This window comes from Coenobita brevimanus, chromosome 100, assembly GCF_032717465.1.
Source record: "Coenobita brevimanus isolate Jiangsu-jjx chromosome 100, ASM3271746v2, whole genome shotgun sequence".
In the NCBI taxonomy this organism is placed as follows: domain Eukaryota; kingdom Metazoa; phylum Arthropoda; class Malacostraca; order Decapoda; family Coenobitidae; genus Coenobita; species Coenobita brevimanus.
Window position 1 is genome coordinate 56807179 of NC_137053.1, and position 24000 is coordinate 56831178.

Consider the following 24000-nt stretch of genomic DNA (forward strand, 5'->3'; position numbering starts at 1 on the left):
GGAAATGGCTGCAGGATATATATTTATACTGGAATTTTGAGAGAGAGAGAGAGAGGTTAATTCGGGAGATGCATTTAGTAAGGATCGTCACTAATTTACAAGATATGCAAGCGTCTGCAATAGTCAACTATTATCACACTCTGTCTTGATAGCGAAATGTTTGGTAACAGTGTGAGTCAAAATACAACGAAAAGCAAAGAATAAATACATAAATAAAAAAAAATGAAAGCAATCCTATACACATCGTCAGCTGGCGTGATTTTTTACATTCTGCTCCTGGTAGAGAAAGCACTGAACGTCGTAGGAATAGAGCGGCTGTAAACAGACATCAGAGAAGGCGAGGGATAGTAAGTAATATTGTGAAAAGTTATCGTAATGGGAAATAGACATCAGAGAAGGCGAGAGATATTAAAAATTTGTGAAAAGTTATCGTAATGGGAAAGATATTAGAGAAGGCGAGGGATATTAAGTAAAAAAATCATAATAATTTACCACGCTAAGGTTAACGACTTCACTCCCAAGACTTTTTTTTTCTTCTTCCTAATATCTGATTATTCTTTTCAAATTTAGAAATATCTATTGAACTAGAGAGGTTAGAGATATCTTTCAGTAACATCTTCGCTATAGGACGTCTTCTTTGACCTGAATAAAATCATCTAATATTAGAAAGGGTGTAAGAAAAAAAAAAATCATACCGCTGAGGTCAAAAAAATGTTGGCCTGACGTCTTCTTGGAGCTAAATATAATCATCTGGTGTTAGAAAAGATGATAAAAATACGTCATCGCACTGAAGAGGCTAAAACAAAAAAGAAGAAAGGAAAGAGATGGCCTGAATATGAATGTGTGAAAGATCTCAGTCACAAATATTATCAGCGCGAATATCGAGATTGTCAGCTGATTTGTGTGGCCCGCTGGAAGGTCATGGTCGGGAAAACTTTTATCCACTTGAAAATGGTGACGTCTTTTATGGCTTTATTCTTTCCGAAGTTGAATAAAGCCATCTGGAAGCGGTAAATATAAAATACAGAAATACGCCATCTTAGTGAAAATGTTAAACCCTCTAATAGAATGACGTCTTTATATATGCAAGGGGAAATAATTTTGCTTTTCCCTCTTTCTTTGTTCTGGCATTCTCGTTGTACTCACCACCGCTCTTTGCCACGGACTCACGTTTTTACGGAATTTCCGGGCAGACTCCTGAGACTTACCAAGCATTTACCTGGTAGCAACTCGAGACTCCTTTCATATATTTACCTCGCCCGAAAGAGTCCGACGAGGTATTGTTTTTGGTCGAGTTTGTTTTTACGTTTGTTTGTTTGTTAGCAACATTACGGAAAAAACGGCTGAAAGAAATTACATGAAACTTTCTGGATATGTGGGCACTGGTCCTCAAAGAAAGTGACTAAATTTTAGAGGTAACTGAGTGAACCTGAAAGGTCAAAATCAAGGTCACGGGTTTTCAGAGGGCTATAACTTGAAAACGGTTGAAGATAGAGATATTTACTATTGGAATATACAGGAACTCGTAATATGGGCTTTCATTTGGCACCAAGACCTTTGACCTTGAGTGGCTTGAAAGGTCCAACTCAAGGTCATGGATATTCAGGGGTCTATAACTCAAAACCGGTTGAAGATATTTACTATTATCAACACATAGGAAATTCCATATGGGTTTTTAATTGGTATCCTGACCTTTGACCGTAAGTGACCTTGAAAGGTCAAACTCAAGGTCACGGATATTCAGGGGGCTATAACTCGAAACTCGATGAAGATATATTTACTATCACCAAGATATAAAAAGTCTCATGTGGGCTTTCATTTGACAGCATGACCTTTGACCTTGAGTGACCTTGAAAGGTCAAATGCAAGATCGTGGATTTTCAGAGGGCGTAACTTGGAAACACTTGCGCCATTACCTTAGAATTTAATTGTGCACTGACACTAAATGGAAGAACCGAGTCAGTATTTAACAGCAATAAAATACGGTAAGTGGTGTCGGCTGAGGTTTGTTGTGCCTGGCACCACTTGTCTCTGTTTAGGATTTTGAATAATTTTATGCCCCCTAAATGTTAAAAGAGGGCATGAAACCACTAAGAAAACCGTGTGACTAGCAGACGCCGAATATACCCCTATAAATTCATGGGTTCTATTTGGCTTCGAAAGCAGTTACAGCAAAGGGTGAGTTTGGTTAGAGTGAGCCATCTAGTGCGTATGCTCTGTTATTCGTCCAGATGAACTAACAAATATTAACTAACAAGCCGATAGGTGACGATGGCCAGCTCTAAGGAGACCAAATAGTACTTATTAACATCTATAAGCAAGCAAAGTTTCTTCCGATTCCATCCATCCACTGTGAAGCTACAGGACTTGAAATTCGTGGAGGGGCCCACCTGAGGAACAAGTTATAGGTGGCGCTGCCAGCGACCAGAAGTGAGTTTCGACACTAAAAGTCATTTCTATATGGAGGTGCTCCAGTGGTGAGAGTTCAGTTACTTTTACCATTTTCACATTTGATGACCTTTGCCCCCTGACCTGGCCAAAGTAGCACATAAGTGTACGGTAAAAAGTTGTAGTACTAGTCAGTGTCTATAAGCATGCAAACTTTCACTCAGTTCCATCAACCCACTGGGGAACTACGGGAGCATTTCTGAAAACAGGTACTGGTTGCTAGGGACAATGAGGCCAATCTTCGGGGTTGCCACTCGAAACTAGAGGAGGGAGGGGGAAAAACGGATGACACCTCTCCCGTAGAGAATGACTTCAAGATTGCGCCTAAAGAAGTCAGAGCTTTCTACGTCCATTAATAATGTTTCTACAGCTCAAAAGGTGAAAAGGACGAAAAAAGCCGTTGCTAGGCAGCGAGTAGGTGCGGAGCAACCAAAACCTTGCGGACACAACTAGGTCATAGGCTAGTCATTGTGTCCACTTTTGGTCGGAATCGGTTAATTCTGAAGGGGAGACGTGCCTGCCACAATTAAACAAGAAACCTAGCATGAAAACGCGACTAACAGTAAGGGCTGCATGAGCTGGCCAGTGCAGTATTACGATTAATTATAAGAAATAAACTTTGTGCGATGTCATGCGTTTGTTTGCATATGTTGTCTTTTTACTGCATATTCATCTTTATCGCTAGGAAAAGGATGATGATAATAATGATGATCATGATGATAATGATGATGATAGTGATGATGATGATGATGTATTTAATCTATATGAAAGCTTCCTCCCTCACCTTCCTTCCACTTCCACCCTCCCTCCACTGATCTGTTTCCCCTTTCTCTCCACCGACAGTACATTCTTCCTACTTCCATCCCACCCGTTAGCAGGATGGTGAACTAAAGCTATTTGGCAACTTTCTCCACCCCATGCTCCCTCTCTCCCCATCTTTCTTCTCCAATAACCCTTGTTTCCTCCTTCCCTCCAACCAATTTCCTCTCTCTCATTTTCTTCCTCTATTTACTTTTCAAATTCTCTTCCTAGATTATGACACTGCCAGTATCAGCTTATGTTAATGGGGGAAGCAGCATAGGTATATAGATAGATAGATAAACGAAATGGAAATAATACTAAATACAGTAAGAAAATTCGTCTACGTAGCAATGACGGTATGACGAGGGATTGGGGGCGGTGGTTACGTGGGTGGGGTGGTTAGAGGGGATAAGGTTAAGTTGCCAAATATACTAACTTAGGGAATCGATTACTTTCGTTATTCTCTCTGGTAATACGTATAAGTTTTCTGGCCTTAGATAATTTCCGTAGTACATCTGTGGATTTTACAAGTTATTAATGATTAAAGAGTAATTTATACTTTATTGGATGTTTGTCAGGTCGTGTGTTTTGTGTGTATATGAATAACCTCGTGACTGCAACACTCGGAGAGACTTAGGATTGAAGCACATCTCATTCACCCTCTCTTTCAATTAGTCTGGATCTTGGTTTTGTGTGTGTGTGTGTGTGTGTGTGTGTGTGTGTGTGTGTGTGTGTGTGTGTGTGTGTGTGTGTGTGTGTGTGTTGGGAACCTAGGTGCGTTTTAGGGAGGATTTCACCACTATTGTCGGTGTATGGTCTTGAAGCCTGGAAACGAGACAGTGCTCAGATGTTGATCTCATTGACGGTTCAGTGTGTCGTTTACATGGTCACCACCCGAGCACAGCGCCTCTAGCGTGCTTCTACTGGCTGTTGTGCGTTAGCGTCGTTGCTGTTTGAGAGTGAAAAAAATATTATAAGAGAAGCGAGAAGAAGAGGCTGGGGAATTAAGGGGAACATTGAGAAGGTGAGGGTCTCGTGCGTCGGGTGGTCGGTTCTGAAGGTAAGATTATTTAATGTATGGTTTCCTTTTAGTGTGTGTGTGTGTGTGTGTGTGTGTGTGTGTGTGTGTGTGTGTGTACGTACACATGATTACATCCACACACTAAACCGCAACGCACTACACTACACTGCATTATACTACACCACACAACACACCACAAAACAAGCACAAAACATGCAATCACAGAACCCCTGAACACACACCTCTCCACACGCACATTTACATGTAGACACACACACACACACGCTATTATTATTATTATTATTATTATTATTATTATTATTATTATTATCATTATTATTATCATTGTTATTTATTTTAAACTTTCAGTTTGAGGTCTCACATTTATTCACTGTTAACCTTGTATGATATGCCCTTGACCGACTTTTTCGTTTTACTCGACCTATAAAGACAACTTTATTCGGCTGTGGAGAGCCTTTTGGGACTGGAGAAGTTAAACTCTAATGGGTTGCTCTCCTAAATTGAAAAATTCTGTGTGGAAGTGACAAGAATAACTGGTAAATTACGTCCTCGGGCTCAAGGATTTGTTTTACATATTCGTGGATAAAGTTTCTTACTCGCTTTTTTTTTTTTTTTTTCGTGTATCAGTTTGCCATATCCTCTGTTTTGTTTTTTGCATATCTATAACATTTCCCCAAAGGATTTTTTCCCCTAGTGCTTTCGTCCTTTTGCATACGCTTGTTGCCACGGCCTCACGGTTTTATTTCTGTGCCCAGTTACCTCAAAACTACTATGCACGATCAGTCGAGGAAAGTTCCGTTTGAATCACTGGTCCACCACTTCGAGCCACCGACTGTGTGACAAGCGATAACGAAGCAGTAACTAGACACTCATCTCTGTGGTAATTGTGTGTAAGAAGGGTGGGTACGGGAGGAGAGGGAGGTGGGGTAGGAGACATCAGCTTCCCCAACCCTTCTTCTCCCCTTACCTCATCCTTCTTACTCACAGTTATTAGATGGGCAACTATTTGGCTTCTTCTCTGGCACTTTTTCACACACTGACAGGTTTGAGGTGGACGGGAAGTGTTCGGCGTGGAACTTTCCTCGAATGAACTTCTGGCTAGACATCTTTCCCTTATTATCAATTCGGGTTCTTGAAATGACCGTATAGCTCAAAAAGTGTAAAAAGACGAGTAAGGAACTACCAGACGCCGAAATATCCATCGCAGTCAAGATGCAGGTTGTGTCTGGATTCGAATGCTGTACCGGGCTTAGTTGAACATGCTCTACAGTATAACCTGTTTGTCCTGTGATTCTTTTCGCATGAGTTTCAAATATAAATTGCAAAAGTTAAAATGTTGCCTCTATTACTGATTAGTTTTAGCAAGACCTCCCTAGACTGTGCTTCAGAAATGGTACAGAGAAAAGCAAGAGGGGAGGAGAGAGGAGGAAGGATAGGTGAATTTACTGAGAGGTAGTGTGTGTAGACAGGGAGGGTGTGGAATAAAAGGGATTTTGTGAATATGAAGGAGATTGAATGAAGATGCGGTGTGAGTGGGGACATGAGGGAAAGGCCAAGGAAAAGAGAGTTTAGAGTGATAGGTATAGTGCGCAGTGTGTGTGTGTGTGTGTGTGTGTGTGTGTGTGTGTGTGTGTGTGTGTGTGTGTGTGTGTGTGTGTGTGTGTGTGTGTGTGTGTGTGTGTGTGTGTGTGTGTGTGTGTGTGTGTGTGTGTGTGTGTGTGTGTGTGTGTGTGTGTGTGTGTGTGTGTGTGTGTGTGTGTGTGTGTGTGTGTGTGTGTGTGTGTGTGTGTGTGTGTGTGTGTGTGTGTGTGTGTGTGTGTGTGTGTGTGTGTGTGTGTGTGTGTGTGTGTGTGTGTGTGTGTGTGTGTGTGTGTGTGTGTGTGTGTGTGTGTGTGTGTGTGTGTGTGTGTGTGTGTGTGTGTGTGTGTGTGTGTGTGTGTGTGTGTGTGTGTGTGTGTGTGTGTGTGTGTGTGTGTGTGTGTGTGTGTGTGTGTGTGTGTGTGTGTGTGTGTGTGTGTGTGTGTGTGTGTGTGTGTGTGTGTGTGTGTGTGTGTGTGTGTGTGTGTGTGTGTGTGTGTGTGTGTGTGTGTGTGTGTGTGTGTGTGTGTGTGTGTGTGTGTGTGTGTGTGTGTGTGTGTGTGTGTGTGTGTGTGTGTGTGTGTGTGTGTGTGTGTGTGTGTGTGTGTGTGTGTGTGTGTGTGTGTGTGTGTGTGTGTGTGTGTGTGTGTGTGTGTGTGTGTGTGTGTGTGTGTGTGTGTGTGTGTGTGTGTGTGTGTGTGTGTGTGTGTGTGTGTGTGTGTGTGTGTGTGTGTGTGTGTGTGTGTGTGTGTGTGTGTGTGTGTGTGTGTGTGTGTGTGTGTGTGTGTGTGTGTGTGTGTGTGTGTGTGTGTGTGTGTGTGTGTGTGTGTGTGTGTGTGTGTGTGTGTGTGTGTGTGTGTGTGTGTGTGTGTGTGTGTGTGTGTGTACCGCATTCCCGCATGCAAGGACAAACATCGTAGTCACCCCTTCCTTGCCGATTTATTTTGCATACAGCGCCTTAACATTCACGTGGATTTTGTTTATATCTTCAACATCGACATCGTTTGCATCAGTAACATAAGAGAGGACATTAACGTGATTTCATTCGGGTTAAAGGGAAACTTCTTGTATGGAGGGAATAACGAGGGTACACATCTAACCATTCTAGATCGAGAAGTCTCTCATAAGTTGAAAAATCGTAGAGAACTTACAAAAAAAAAAAAAAAAAAATCTGAATAAATTAACCCTTTTATTTCTAAGACGTCTAGGATTTTATTTTTCGTGTCTCCTATTTTATTCAGGGTGACATTTCAAATTGCAAAGAAGATTTTTCTGAACTGAATAAAATCACCTGGCGGCAGCAAGACTAAATCATCCCAAAAGACGTCACGTAATTGAATGAGCTAATAAAAATGCCCAGCGCCTTCAACACACACCACCAATTTCACTCCCTCACCCGGTGCTTTCTGACATTGGCCTTCCTTCCTTCCTTTCCTCGTTCCTTCCAGCTGTGCTTTCTTTGGCTTTCCTCTCGTTTTTCTTTGTATTCTTATTTGTATATTCTCTAATGTTTAAGGACCGCATTTTTAAGATATATTACTTTTTAAAAGAATTTCTTCGTTTTCACCTCTTTCCTGTTTATTCTGACAATGGATTTTCTTCCTGGTGTGTTTTTCCTCAGTTCTTAGTCAATGTTCTTCTCTTCAGATTACGGAGTATCGAGGACAGAACAGCAAAACAACATAGTTATGTATATAAAGCTGACAGTTTCTTTCCCTTGCATGCTAAGGTAGTATAGACTATGATTTCCACTCGTACTTTCTTATGAAATTACCATGACAGCTTTTCTGTGGTGCATGGCAGCCTTTGTCAGTTTTTCCTTCCTGCTTCGGGACTGGTTAATGAAGTGAGAATCTGCCTGCATTCATCTCCTCGTATTTGACTCATACCTCGGAAACATTGCTTACAAGTTATCTGATAACAGATATACTCGAAAAAACAATAGGTTTTTTGTTTGCTTTCCTTTGTACTCCATCTCAGTTCTTTCTTCGCATCATTGTTTACAATTGAAAATATACATAGGATTTCTGCGTTTCCCCACGTCTCATAGAGGAAGGTAACATAATCAATGGTATTACTGTTAGTGAAAGTGATGTACGCCATGCAACCAGTAAACTCAGAAACTAAAACACTGGGGCCGGACAAACTATCTCCACGCGTATGAAAGGAACTACAGAATGAAATATCATGAGTGGAAGCTTGCAAACGTAACCCTGATATTCAAAAAGGGCTACAAAGCACAACCAGAAAACTATTGTCCAACTAGTTTAACATCAGTGGTTTGTAAATTGCATGCAACTATTTTCAGAGGCAAGTTTGCGAAACAGACACAAAAAACCTCATCAGTAGTTTTCAGCGTATTAGCTCTTGCCTCACTAATCTGTTGAACTTTCTCAATGATATACTGAACATGTATGACGAGACTAAATCCGTTGATGTTGCCTACCTCGATTATCAGAAGGCTTTTGACAAAGTTTCACACAAAAGACTCCTTTAGAAGCAATAGGAGCATGATTTCAGTAGCAGGTGGCTTGGATGGATCGAAGATTTGTTTACCGGATAAAAGGAAAGAGTCGTAATAATGGTAAAGAATTAGAATGTATAGATGTTACAAGTGGAGTGCCACAGTGTTCAGTGTTAGATCCTATTCTTTTTTTATTATTCGTAACTGAAATTGATGAAGCATTATTTTGTAAGATTTCTAAATTGATACTGAAATTGATAACAGAGCAGAGATAGCACTGCAGAGGCAGGCAATTCAGAGAGAACTCAATCAATTGTTTAATAGTGCGCAAACATGGCAAGTGACTTCAAAATTAATAAATGCAAAGTGCCAAACATTAACAGTAAAAATGTAAGGGCAATTATAACAAGAATAATGTTCAACTCCATAGTGTAAACCATGAAATAGACTTAGGAATTATAATAAGTTTCAGATCAAGCAAACAATGTACAGAGACTATTTAAAAAAGCCAGTAAATCTATTGGATTAAAGCATTCAGATATAAATCCGAAAATATTGTCCTCACTTTGTATAATTCCTTAGTACGCCCACACTTGGAGTACTGTGTCCAGTACTGGTCACCTAATTATTTAAAAAAAAAAAAAAATGGAGAGTGCAGTGAAGTGACAAAAATGATACCCAGATTGAGAAACAAACCATATGAGGAAGCACTGAATCTGTTTACCTTAACAACGAGCAGACTACGAGGGGATTTCAGTATATGGCTATCGAAAAGTACTTCACGGTAGAGAGGTCGAATTATACTAGGAGCGATTAGTTCGTCATCACTTCTGTTCACATGAAGCTAAACACTTCTTCAATAGATCTTTTCCATGTGATATCACGAGTCATGTGACTTATTTACAATGCCACATTGGACGGCAAATTGTCGGACGCCAAGAGAGAGAGAGAGACAGAAATGCAGATTCCACAATGGTATTCCAATGCTGTGCCTTTGGCTGTAAGACAAGGCAGAAAACTGGAAGTGGGTTACACTTCTACCGGTTTCCAGCCAATAAGGAAAGGCGACTAAAGTGAATAGCTGCTGTGAAGAGGGAGAATTGGCAGTCGACGGCCTACACCTGTCTCTGTATATCATCTGAGCTGATGACTTGTGAGTAGATACGGGCATATTTATAATTCTTGGTAGTTGCAGATGTCATGGGATATCCTAATTATGTTAATATCACAATACAAGACCCACATGGCCATGTGTGTGCGTGGGAAGAGAGGGAGAGGGTAATTGTCACAAGTCTTGTTTTCGTATTATTCCAGAGTTTCACCCAAAAGAAATTTGACATAAACTATTTTCTTCATAACAGTGAAGATGAAGAATGCTAGATGCATAAGTAAAACTGATTAAAATATAGGTTAGGTCATACTTAGGCTTAGGTGAGTTTAGATAACTGTACTACTATGTTTCATTTTCTATTTTATCTAGAAATGAATATTGCTACACTGAAAGCCAAACTACCATACATGTTCCAGTTAAATATACATTCTTCACTGAATACAAAAATACTTTCATTACAAATGAGAGGATAAATACTGTACTTATATGAACAGCCATTAATATTTATCTTTTACCAGGTATGTACTAAGGCTCTTTTGTTAATGAAAAAAGTAAAATTATGAAAACTATAGTGTTGAAGTCTTTAAGTTTTATGTTGTGGTATTCATGAGCATGAAATAAATGTCCTTAATTTAAATCTGTGTCAATGTTATGTTTCATTTGTAAAAGTTAACCAACAGTAATACTAACAGTTTTGGCTTATATTGTCAGTTATGCATTTTATGTAAAATTGTTTTAAATATATTTAGCTGTGTGTATGTATCTAGGTTTATAATTACTGAAATTTCCAGAATGAATACATTTTTTAGTAAATTTCAGAATTACTCCCAACTCATAGTGAAGTTTAAACTATTCATCTCTCAGTGTATTATAGTGTGATTAATTTGAATCTGATATTCATTTGTTGGAAATTACTTTTTTTTTTTTTAATACCAAACCAAGCTAACCCAGCCGACCTAACCTAACCTAAACTAGGACGTAACTTGAAGATTAAGAAGAAAGGATAACTGCAGTAGACCAATAGGCCCATGCTAGACAGCTCCCACAAGAGTGTGGCTAATCTACCCTCCTTACAATAGCCCATGGAGGCCCATGTTTGGCAACTCCCACAAGAGTGTGACTAATCTACCCTGCCAACAATAGCCCATGCAGGCCTATGTTAGGCATCTCTCATAGGAGTGTGAGTACAAGAATGATTAATTTTATAATTATACAACCTTTACCTGTCATATGCATATCTAGCCTATGCTTGAAACTTTCTAAAGAGAGGACAGGAACTACATCACTGGGCAACCTATTCCATTCATCATCTACTCGATTCCCAGTCAGTGTATACAGTCTCTTCCCTCTTGGCCCCATGTCAGTCATTTACTAATTACCAAGACGATTAACATGTACAGAATGTCAATTCCAGCTAGATATAATGCACATATTCATTATGACATTTCTGTTTACCTTGAGGGATGCTCCAGTGAATTTTGACGGGGTGTTCACCAAATAGAGACAGCGATCGCCATATCTGATTTCGGTCCCTAGTTCTTGAAAATTGTGAATTTCCCCCTAGATATGGTGTAAGGATCTAGCCCAAAACACTTTATTTTGTTCCTGTACAGATCTTCGTGGAGTTGATCCAGATTTCTGCATATATCAGTCAGTTCCATCTCTGACAGTCTTGTGTGGACAACCATTACTGCGAGGAGTTTGCCGTCCAATAGGAAGTCGTAAACAAAACCACGTGATTTCTGTGACGTCACTGGAAAAGGTCTATAGGGTTGTACGTACATGGAACAAGTTGCTTCCTTACGTGGTTTACTGTTGTACAATACTCACATTTAAAAACCGTCTGAATAAGTATGTCTTCTAATTCCTAGTTAAGTACGTTCGCTTCTGAATAATGCATTTATGAATTAAGATGTCTTGCAGATCAAAACATGGAATGCGTACCAGTAACCATAAAACATGTTAGTTAAGTTGACGATGTGTTTCCCTTTCAGATTAAACAGTACAGAATGTGATTTCCTTTCATCCTTTTCTATGAAATTTCCATGATGGCTTTTCTATTTTGCATGGTGTTCCATCTCGCTTCTTCCTACAGGTAGAATAGTTATGTTAGTGATAACCTATCCTGTAACAAACAGCTTCAAGAGAACTAATAGGTCTGTTGCTGTTTGCTTTCCTTTGTACTCCCTCCAAGCCTCTTTCTTTCCTCTCCCTCCTACCTTCCTTTTACTCCAAACCTTTCTCCTTCCATTCCTGCTCGCCTTCCTGCACTCCCTCCAAACCTCTTTCTTCTCATCTTCTGCTTTCCTCCCTTCCCTACTTCCCATCCTCTACGCCTCTCACTTCTCTCCATACCCTACTTCCCTCTCTCTTTCTTTCTCCTCCTCCTCCACCTCTCCCTTATTTTCAGTCACTCCGTTTTTCCTCTCCTGCTCTCCTCTCCCCCGCACCTTCCGTCTCTCCAAAAACTATTTCCTTCCTCTTTTTCTCTCCCTTCTTCCCTGCCTCTAATCCTGCTTCCTTCCTTTCCCCTCCCTCCCTCCCTTTCCTCCAAACCCCTCTCCTACTCCTCTCCCTCCAAACTTCAATTTTCTTTTTCTCTGTTTTTCAGTCCTTAACTTTTTTTTACCTCTGTCTGCACCTCCTCTTTCTTTTCCTTACCTCCAATCCTTACTTCTTTTCTCCATTGTTCCTTCCTTCCTTCTCTTCCTCCACTTCCTCCTTCCTCTCCTTCCTTCCAAACCTCCCTTCTCCTTTTCTCCGCTCTTCCCTCTTTCCCTCTCTTCTCCCCTCTTCCTCCACCTCCTCCTTCCTCTCCTTCCCTCCCTCCTTCCTCTCCTTCGCTCCAACAGGAAAAGTTTTGCTTCATAATATAGTTCCTTCAAGTTTACACGAATTTAGTTCAAGAGGTGGCCAGGGCCTCAGATAGGAGTTTTAAAATATTTCACTCACGAGCCAAACTAAATGAGCAAGAACGATAACTGCTGGGAAAAGATATTGGGAAAGAGGGCGAAAGAGGTGAAAAAGAGATTGGCTGAGCGAGTGAGCGAAGAGTTGTGGGAAAATGGGAAGTAGAAGTGGAGTAATTGGGTTAAAAAAATAAAAAGAACGATAACTGAAGGGAAAATATAATGGACAAGAGGGTGAAAGAGGTGAAAAAATGTGGAGACTGAATGAGTGAGCGAAGAGTTATGAGAAAATGGGAAATAGAGTAACTGGGTTAAAATAAAATGAACAATAACTGCAAGCAAAAGATACTCGGGAAGAGAGCGAATGGAGGTGAAAAAGACGTGAGGAGACACTGAGTGAACGAAAGGATATAGGAGAAGGGGGAGTTGAAAGAGATAAGTTGGGTTAAACAAAATGAAACTAACGATAACTGCTGGGAAAAGTTGTTGTGAAACGGGGCAAAGGGAGGTGAAAAATAGGTAAAGATTAGCCGAGTGAGCGAAGAATTATGGGAAAGAGTAAAAGATTATGATAAGGTTACAACATGGAAGAAGTAAATTGACAAGAACGAAAATTGAGGAGAAAAGATACTGACAAGACAATGAACTATGATGAAAAAGTAATGAAATGAGATTCTATGAGTGAACGAAGAGATTTGAGAAAGTGGTGAACTGGAAGATATTGAGCAGTGTAAGAGATAATGAAACGAGATAAAAAGAAATTGGTTTTGTGAATGAGCGCAAACTAGAGGGAAATAATATCGGAAAGATAGCTAAAGGAAGTGAAAAGACGCTGGTTGTGTGAGTGAACGAAGAATTATGGGATTATAGGGGGACTGAGAGGGGTAAGTCGAGGGTGAACCAAACTGAAAACAACAGTAGATGAAACGAAGAAATAAAAAGGAGAGAACACTTTGCCTGGGTTACTGCGCGAAGAGTTATGGTAAAATAGGCAGTAGAAGCAGATACGTAGTGTTAAGTAATATGAAAAGATCGACAAACAGAGGGAAGAGAGATTGGGCGAGGATGAGAGGAGGAGAGGAAAAGGAGCTGAATTGCTGACTGAGCGAAAATATATGGGAAAGTAAAAGATGTGGTTAAAACGAAAAATAATTACATTGGCAGGAATAATAACTGTAGAAATAAATACATTGGCAAATAGGGAAACGAGGTGAAAAGTGGCTGAATAGCTGAGTGAGCGAAGAGATATGGGAATGGATTAAGGATTAAAGTTTGATTAAATAAAATAAATAAATAAAAAGAGCTGCAATTCCCATGAAGGGATACTAAGAAAATGAAAGAAAGAAAATATAGTTGAGCGAAGAGATATGGGAATATGGAAAATGGAGTGGAAAGATACTGAGAGAGAGAGAGAGAGAGAGAGAGAGAGAGAGGCTTAGTGAACGATATGAGAAAAATAAGAATAAAGATTAGCCGAGTTAAACTAAAAGGAGTAAGCTCGTAAAATAAAGTTTTATTGAGATAAAGCAATGAAAAGCGAGGAGACTGAGTGAATGGGGGAAGAAATTTGGGAAAATGGACAGTAAGAGGATCAGCTGAATCAGGTAACTCATTGGAAGATATGAGTGAATTAAGTGGAAAATGGTTGAAAAAAAAAAAAATTGGGTTGAATAAAATGAAAAGGACAAACGTGGAGAAACTGAAACTGAGCCAAAGGAGGTGAAAAACTAGGAGAGTGAGCGAAGAGATATGGGAAACGATGACGATAAGCTCACGAGATGTCTTTTTATTTACTTATTTTTTCACTGATTATTTTTCCTACCAACACAGGCTTTTTTTTAACTCTGAAGAAACTTGACGAATTGGTTGGAGTTAAATATTGCTTTCCTTAGCCCCTCCAGGATGAAAGAGCTAAAAAAAAAAAAAATCGTCTGGCAGTAGCTATAATGCAATATAAAAGTACATACCCGAAGTCAGAGTTAAACTACACCCGTTTTACTTTAACTTGGCCTAAAATTTCCATCTCTCTGTCTTGAATGCCGAGTTTTAACAATAAATTACCACCAGAATACGGTGCTAGTAATGGAGAAGTGATATAGTAAAGATGAAAGGCCGTAGTTATCTCGTCTTCTGTCATTGAGATAAGTGAAATAAGGATGAAACTCTGTGCCGAGTTTAGGTGAAAAGGGTATAGTATGGACTCCGCCGGGGAAGCTCCAGTGGCAATCTTCTCACCTGCCCTTTCTCACTTTCGTTTTTCTCCTTTTCGGAACCTCGGTTGATTTCTTTTCCCTTTGCTCTTCGCATTTCAAATGCCTTCGACGGCCTGGCACAGTTCTTTCATTTTCAAACTGCCCTCTTACAATTTGTATCTGTACTTTAACCTCTAACTCTCTCTGGTTACTCTAGAGGTTCTCTTGTAGATGGCCACTGTTCTTTGAGTTATCAGCAGTGGTGTTCCTAGCGATTTTCTCCTATCACAAACTCTCTTCCTCTTCTTCATGAATGATCTGAACGTTACTTGTACACTTGTCCACTTTGATAACTCCACCCTTCACTTATTTATAAGCGTCCATCACAGCAGCTACTTCAGCTATCACGAGATAAGGCTATGGCACACGTGGTTTATGATTTATATACTCTCTCTGCGTGGAGTGAAAGAAACATTATTTCTGATGCACCAACACCTCAGTTCCTTCATCTTTCAACCCGCCAAAACCTTTCACAGTATATTCACTTAGTATTTTAGCAATTTACAACCCAGTCCTTCATCTTCCAGTATCTTTGGGGTATCTTTCTTTCTGAATGTATAAAGGGGGGGAAAGCACACTACTTTCTTAGCAAAATCTGCTTCTCAGAGACAGGGTGTGGCATACACAATTCGATTTTTTTTTTTTTTTTTTTTTTAAGTTCTATCCAGGTGCTGATTTTGAACATAATTTTTATTTGTTCTTGTGTGGAGTACCGCTCACCTTTGTGTGTGTGGGAAGGGGGAAGGCTCATCACATTCTCGTATAGCTCTTCTAAACAGGATGGAGGTAAAAGCTTTTCGCCTCATCACTTCCCTTCTGAATGACTCTCTCTCTCTCTCTCTCTCTCTCTCTCTCTCTCTCTCTCTCTCTCTCTCTCTCTCTCGTCGCTGTATTGTTGTATCTCTTTCCATCTATCACAGTCTCCATAGTCACTGCTCTTTTGAAGCGCCTGTTCGAATCCCATTCCGATTAGAACGGGCACGCATCAACCGTCTTGCAACACACTCTCACTAGCCATTTCTCTACACTGTAAGTAAGTGACAGTCCTATGCGTCAGTGCATACAACTGGTCTGTTCTAGAACTGTCTTCTCCAGTCTGGTTTTACCCCTGCTTATGACCTCCAATATTTTAAACACAGTATGTCCAGGCATTTCGAAATGAACGATATATGGTTTGGGATGTCTTGTTCAGTTTTTCCAGGGAAGAGTTTTCTTCACGCTTCGGCCCTTGGCACTTTTTTCTTTCCCACTGAACATTTACTTGAGTACCCATATAAAGACACGCGGAGACTGAGCGAAAAAGAAGTGAAAAGACTGTGGCATTGACCGAAAAATTAGAAAAATAGGATGTAAAGAAAACAATTGTTGATTCAAACTAACTGAAAATCATGAACTCATATCAAGGTATATTGGTAGGAAACGAAAGAAGGTGAAGAAATTAGGCGAGTGAGCGAAGATGTATGGGAGAATGAGAAGTAAAATTGTGAGGATTAGCAGAGTGAAACAATGTGAAAAAAAACACACACACACACACACACACACACACACACGACGCGATATTGAGGGAGAAGCAAAGGAAACGTAGCAGAGGGAGAAAGGCACTGAAGCAAGAGAAGATGTATGGGAAAATAGGAATCTCTGAGAAGGTACCAGCGAGAGACAGACAGACAGACAGACAGAGATAGGGAATTTGAAAACCAAACGAGCAGAAGCAGAACTGAGATGGTAAGAATGGATTAATGACTGCCAAAATTTTCAAAGGAATTCAGGATGGTCTAAAAAATAAAAAAGTGGCACTCTAAAAGGAGATTATCCTCGCCCCTCCTCGCAAAAGTTGGCAAACCGCTGATTTGTGTTCCACGTCACTACAAAAGTGCGTTTGTATGATTTATTCTTTAACACCGTAAAACCCTTCAAAAAACAAGAACACTCCCCCCTAAAAAAAAAAAAAAAAAAAAAAGTCTGGGTGTATTAAATCATTTAACAGTTGAACCAAGTTTGACGTGAACTGAAGAAATGAAGAAACGGCATCAGATCAACAAGTGTTTGGAAGAAACTGAGCAAATACAGCACGGCCTCCACCAGAGTGTAAACCATTTTATATATATATATAATCCAATCCTACGTTGCCCCATGAGGAGCGTAGGAGCCCGGGGCTTGGCAGTTGGTCCTGACATTTAAGATGAGTTTTATATATATATATATATATATATAGATATATATCTATATATATATATATATATATATATATAAATATAAATATATATATATATATAATGTGTGTGTGTGTGTGTGTGGTACATATAGATAGACGGATAGACATTATGTGAAACCCGGGTGCTCAGAGATTAAGGGAGTTAATTAAAAGGTGTAAACGAAAAGTCGGTGAGGAAATAGGTATTATGTTGTGCAAGACTGGCAGACCGAAAGAGGAAAAAACACGTTAGCTGAGAAGACGATTAACTCAACGATTAACTCGGGGATTAAGCGTCTGACAATGGCTAGACGCGGTGCACCAGTAGATTAATAGATATATACAGCGACAGACTAATTGACTGATTGATTGGCTGACAGAAAAGACAAATTATCCGATTAAGTGGCTGAATGAGAGGGACAGACAGATATTTATAAGGATAGGTGGACTTGCACAGAGATCGTTAGACATATAATTACATTCGGAGATTAACATACATATAGACATACATACACATCAGGATAGATAGATAGATTACAAGAGGACACAGTCACTTGGGATCCAAACAATAAAACAAGAGTTTTGGCAAAAACGTGGGGCATTGGTACCAAACGAAATAAAAAAAATAAAAAAAAGAGGATGAACGAAGCAAAGAGAGAAATTTTGCTTTGAAAGGCCCTAAAAGGGATGAGCGAAGCAAAAGTAGTGAGGCGAATTTGAAAGTGAAAAAAAAAAAAGTACAAATAAGAAATAAATATATACATACCCGAAATGAAATTTAAAAAAAAGGACGATAGTTGAAATAAAATGAGAAATTCGGATTCGAACATTGGATAAGTATGAAATCAGGAAGTGCTCCAAGAGAGAGAGAGAGAGAGAGAGAGAGACTTTATCCGAACGAGACAAAAATTAAGAGAGGTGCGCGAAGAGGAAAAAATTTCGACCAATTCTTTTTTTTTTTTTTTTTTTTTTGTGCGCGGATGAACAAAAGAATAAAGAGAGCAAAAAGAGACATTTGAAAATCAACGAGAGAGAGAGAGAGAGAGAGAGAGAGAGAGAGAGGGGGTGGGAATAAACGAAGCAAAAAGAAAAATTTGGTGTCCGAACGTAATTTTCCGTAATTCTGCTTTGTTTCATTTCAGTGCCCTTTCCATTTTTTTTTTTTTTTCAAGAGTTTTAGTATTTGATTTTCTTTTATCGCCCGCTTTTTTTTCAGTTACACTTCTGTCTAGTGCTGCTTGTGCCCCTTTTTCATTCATTTTCATTTCTCATCGTTCGCTTCTTCCAATCCCTTTCGTTTTCCTTATATATTTCCATGTATTATCTACCTATCTTCCACTAGTTTGTGTTCCTTCAATTCCTTTTCGTTTTCCCCTATTATCCTTTCTATCGCGATTTATTCTTACATTATCGTTTCCAAGTTTGTTTTTTTCCACTTCATTTAATTACCTTTACATGTCTTCTGTGATTATTATTTTTTTTTTTTACTAACTTTGCCTCGCCTTTTCATATATCTTTATGGGCATGGACAAAGAAGAATAAGATAAAGTACGGTAATAAGAAAAGGAAAAAAATAATATACGAAAAAGAGGAAACGAGGAAAAACAAAATGTCATTAACAAAGACGACGAAAGTAATTAGGTAGATTAAATGAGTGACAAGACGATGATGGTGATGAAGATGATAATGATGACGATAATGATGATGATGATGGTAATGATGATGAAAGAGGAAAATAACTCTAACGAAGAACGATAAAGATACATCAGAAGAGTGAGAAACAGAGAAAGAGAAGAGAGAGGGACAGGAGATAATGAGAGAGACGGTAAATAGTAATAATGTGAATGGAAGAGTGAGAGGGAAGGATGAAAAAGATGAAAAATATTAATAACAAAAACTCTATAAATAAGAATGGAAAAAATTATGAACGGTAAAAAAAGGAAGCGAGACAAGTATACTCCAACACATACCTAAGTCTAGAGGAGGAGGAGGAGGAGGAGGAGGCGAAGAAGAAGATAAAAGAGGAAGAGGGAGAAAAAAAGAAATCGACAGAGAAAGAGAGAGAGAGAGAGAGAGGAGGAGGAGGAGGAGGAAAAGGGGGTTCTTCAAGTCGACCTCAAGATTCTCGACACAAACTCGATCTTGCCGAGCCCACCAGAGGGGAAAATGAATCTCTCTCTCTCTCTCTCTCTCTCTCTCTCTCTCTCTCTCTCTCTCTCTCTCTCTCTCTCTCTCTCTCTCTCTCTCTCTCTCATTTTTTCTTTATTGCTCGGTTATTCTGTCTACATATATGTCTATCTATCTATCTATCTGTCTATCTATCTATCTGTCTAATCTGTCTATCTGTCTGTCTATCTACCTACCTATGTATCTATCTATCTACCTATCTGTCAATCAACCTCTTCCTTTCTCCATCACCACATTTTATGCACGTCCTCCTCCCCCAGCCCCTGTCTTTCCATGTTGTTTCTGCATATGTGTATTTGCATTAGTCTCTATTACGTCTACTCCAGGACAGAACCTTATCCTCTGAGGCAAAGTGACATATTCCCATGCTGACAAAGTACGACTGGGAGAGGGATGTCTGTTGGAAGTAGCATGTCAGTGTTGTATTGTGTGTGTGTGTGTGTGTGTGTGTGTGTGTGTGTGTGTGTGTGTGTGAGAGAGAGAGAGAGAGAGAGAGAATGAATGAATGAATCCGTAGGCTATATATCGTCAGTGGAAACAGATCTGCAGATGCATAAAAAAATAAAAATAAATAAAATAATCGGCTCGTTTTCGCCTGACAAAAATACCTAACTCCTCTCAGCTCAGTTGATGTCCTTGTGTAATCAGACTGGAGGGTGGATGTGACTAATAACCAAGGAGACTGATTTCAGCCCTGTAACCAAGGCCAGTCGAAATTCATACAACCACGACCTAGCGTTCAAGTTCTGATAGTGGCCTAGATCAGTCAGATAAAAACGAACCGAATTTTACCTGCACCCACTTAAATGTTCTACACGATAAGGATCGAACCCTTATCTCGTAGCTCACATATTACGAGATTACTTTTTTTAATGCAAGGAGGAAGGAACCAATGGCCAGTTCACGAACCACCAATATTGCAGCTCATCCTTTCTTTAAAAGAAAAAATATATATATAACTAGATATCGTTCAGAGGGCGCTTATCTCCTCCAATGTCATTGCCATTAAAAAGGATAAGGATCAGGATCAGGATCCACTCCTAAATTTAAACCAATTCTTTCTTGGTCCATGGCCCACCTCTCCACAAAATTTCATTGAAGTTTGTTGAGAACTTTTGGAAATATTTTGCAGGATACTCCGCATCCGGATCCGGATCAGGCCTAAAATTAAATCATTTTTACTTTGGCCCATGGCCCACCCTTCCACAAAATTTCATCAAAATCCGTTCATAACTTTATGAGTAATCCTGCTACCAGACAGACAAACAGACAAATTAACAAACGCTGGATAAAACATAACCTCCTTGATGGAGGCAATAATATCATATTCAGGAAACAAAGTTATCTCTAAATTCAACCTCATTCGCTCGGTATTTTTTTTTTTTCCCATAATTCTACAAACAAATCAATAAAAAAGTGCCACCTGGCCCAGACATTGCGCTTCCCGTCAGTCTTTTGTTTTTGATCCTGTTAACTTGAAACCCGGTATGCCTGTAACTCGATTCAGAATGCCCCAACTCCCTTTGCTCTCCCCCTCCCTCTTGTTCCCCCTTCTACCTCCCCCTCACCATCCTCCCTCCCCGGCCTACCCCTCTCCTTCGTCCTTTTCCTTCCCCCTTTCTACCTCCCCCTCCCTCCCTAGCCTACCCCTTCCCTTCGTCCTTTGTTTCCCCCCTTTCTACCTCCCCCTCCCCTTCCTCCCTTCCCTGTCTACCCCCCCTTAGTCTTTTTCCTCCCTCCTCCCCGCCCCAACTCCTTTTACTCTCTCCCTCCCCAACCTTCACAGTGCCTTTCCCCCTCCCTTTACCCCCTCCACTTCCCCCCACTTATCCTCTTCCCCTCCCCCTCCCCGCCCCCATTCCCCTGGCGCCCCTCTCCCCTAATCACCCCCTCTCTTGCTCTCCCTCCCGACCTCCCTCTTTTTTTTCAATCTTTTTTTTTTTTTGTTGTTCATGTCGATTTTTAAATATTTTCAGCTCTATTTCTGTCTTTGATGTCAGGAATTTACGATGTGTGTTTGGCTGTTTTAAGAGATGTTTTTGTTGTCTGCTGCTATTGTTATTGTTGTTGTTTTGTTGTTGTTGTGATGGTGGTGGTGGTGGTGGTGGTGGTGGTGGTTGTAGAGAATGTGTGTGTGTGTGTGTGTGTGTGTGTGTGTGTGTGTGTGTGAGAGAGAGATACTTTTTAATTAAATCTTCCAGAGACCTGCCTCTCTCTCTCTCTCTCTCTCTCTCTCTCTCTCTCTCTCTCTCTCTCTCTCTCTCTCTCTCAAGCATCCCTATTGTTTTAACCCAGCCATATTGTCACGTGTGTGTGTGTGTGTGTGTGTGTGTGTGTGTGTGTGTGTGTGTGTGTGTGTGTGTGTGGTGCCTTTTTGATCGTTTGTTCCTTTCGTCGGCTTATTGTCTTGTGTCTGCTCAGTACTTTTTGGTGTCGTTATGTTACGGTTGTCTCATCGGTTTAAATGTATTGCTTAATGCAGTGTGTGTGTGTGTGTGTGTGTGTGTGTGTGTGTGTGTGTGTGTACAATTAGTCCGATGTACAGTAGGTAAAACAAGTACCTGTGTAGGAGGGGGTCGATGTCATCTGAAATATTGTGTAACGAGTGACATGTTGCGAGGGCAGGTACGCGTGGTCTCACCCACCTCTGTTTAGACCCTGTCACATGGGTGTGTTGCCGTATGGGAATTATATGTTAGTTATATATGTGATCATCGTCTGTCAGTATAGGGAGACATTTGTTAACATTCGTGTTCTATGGGTTAAATAGTAACGTAACATATCTGGGCTCTGGATGCAGTACTTATGAGTTGCATTGGCACTTGTTTCCAAATAATAATCGAATCATGAGCCTGAATTCGTTTTTCATAAAGCTGCTTTACAAAACCCTCCACTGCTGGTTATGAACCATGTCAGAGCCAAACTGTGCCGATATTATGTTTATCATGCCATTCGTCATGCAAGTCATACTGGATATGCGAGGAGTCGTTGTCACTCTTACAATGAGGGTTACAGCATTTGTAAAATTCCTCGGCGGGTTGGTGTGCACAGAAATACAGCTTCAGTATGAATCAGGTGAAAACGCGAGAGTGGCCGTACAAGGCGGTGTGGTAATCCAGTTCTGGAAAATATATGCTACTACTGAGACGGAAGACCAATCATTCACGGGTTCCTTAAAAAATAACTGACTATATCATAGTTTCATTGTCACAATAAAATGTGTGTGTGTGTGTGTGTGTGTGTGTGTGTGTGTGTGTGTGTGTGTGTGTGTGTGTGTGTGTGTAATTTCATAAGTTATTTACAGTATTACGAACATAAGTAACGAATGCAGCAGAAATTATCGATATATATTTCAATATGTCATGCACATTATTACAGGGCTATCAACCTCCGGCCGTAGTAGCACTCATATCCCCAAAATTTATCGTCCATGATGTTATATTGCTTCGCTCGAGGTACGGTACGGACAGGTACTTGTTTGGGCTACTGTACAAACACTTTGAGCGACTTATGTCTGTATTGTGCCTCGAGCCTGTTGTTTGCATTTTAGTGTTTACCTGTATTTCGAATCTGAATGACTTCAACCTTGGACCAGTTTTTGCTTTGGCTTTGAATATATATGCACACTGACCTTGAATGCCTCGACTTTGAGTCTGAATAAATCTTTACTCTTTTGTTACATTTTGTCCTTCATTTATTATATTTTGACATAATGTATCTTCTTTGACTGTGAGTGCATCTTAAACATGTCTTTTAACTCATCATTTTATTTTTGAATGTGTCTGTACGTTGGCTTTTTAGGCCTTTACATTGACTATTAATGCATCTGCTTTTCGTCGCTGAATGTTTAGTTACTTTGACGTTTCAGAGGCTTAGACTGCGAATGTAAATATAATAACATGTACAGCGTGCGGCTACAATTTACAGTAAAAGTATGTGCTACATCTGTAGTTAATTTAAGAACTGCAAGATATGACTTAATCTCAACTGGAAGAGTCGAAATTATGCACGAAGATGAATATAACGACGACAGAAGTTATGTTTACAGATATGCTCATCCCATTCTAGTAAGAGCAAAAATTAATAAGAAAAAGAACTTTGACACGAATTCAAACAGTACTAGTTCCCGGCAACAAAATCATGCGAAATACTGGGATGGGATGGAAGACTTCTGGTAAACAAAGTAACATAATGAAGAACAAGCATATGCCCATGTGTTAAAAAAATAGCAGGGGAGGGTTTTTAATGTGTCCTTCGTGTTCTTATTTATTTTGCAGTCTTTAAAATCTAAAAATTATAAACAAGGAGTGTTCTGAAAGGAAGAGAGGCATAATGTTAGGTGTCACAAAGATGGATAAAATGAGAAATTCTTATATAAGGAAACATAAAAATTGCAATCACATAGATATACAAAACAGATATGGAAGTGGGTAGGTCACGTCTTTCGCAGGAAGGAAAATAAATTGACAGACAAGGTGAGTGGCAACCCAGAGACAGCGTAGGAGGACCAGACAGATAAAACTAGCAATGGAAGTGTAATCGGAATTTTGCAGAGAATGGATGGCCCAGGAAACAATCAATAGGTCAGAGAGGAGACAGCTGAAAGAGGCCTTCGTTTTGCAAGGGCGTATCACAGTTTGTTGTTGTTGATGATGATGATGATGAAGATGGGGATGATGGTTTCCTTATTGTTATTTTGAATGTTTTAGTTTTTATTTTGAAGGTTTCATTTTGTCTCTAATTGTGTCTGTACAGAAGAACATGTGGGTGTGTAGCCAACGTGTTTTCTTTGAAGTTAGTTGTTCCTTTTGTGTGCATGTGTGTATGAGTGTGTCGCTTTCAGCATACAAGTGTTTTGTGTGGGTGGCATTGTGTACCTTCTTGTGTGTGTGTGTGTGTGTGTGTGTGTGTGTGTGTGTGTGTGTGTGTGTGTTTGAATGACTGTGTTAGTGAGTGAGCCTGTATACTTCTATGTGTCTGTGTATCATTATTTGTTCTTGTGCGTGTATGTGTG

At 39.9% G+C, this 24000-nt stretch overlaps 1 protein-coding gene across 1 annotated transcript in view; it reads right to left on the reverse strand.

Moving 5' to 3' along the window:
- stj (voltage-dependent calcium channel subunit straightjacket) overlaps positions 1–24000 on the reverse strand; it is a 504277-nt gene that overhangs the window by 186457 nt on the left and 293820 nt on the right. The window lies entirely within an intron of this gene.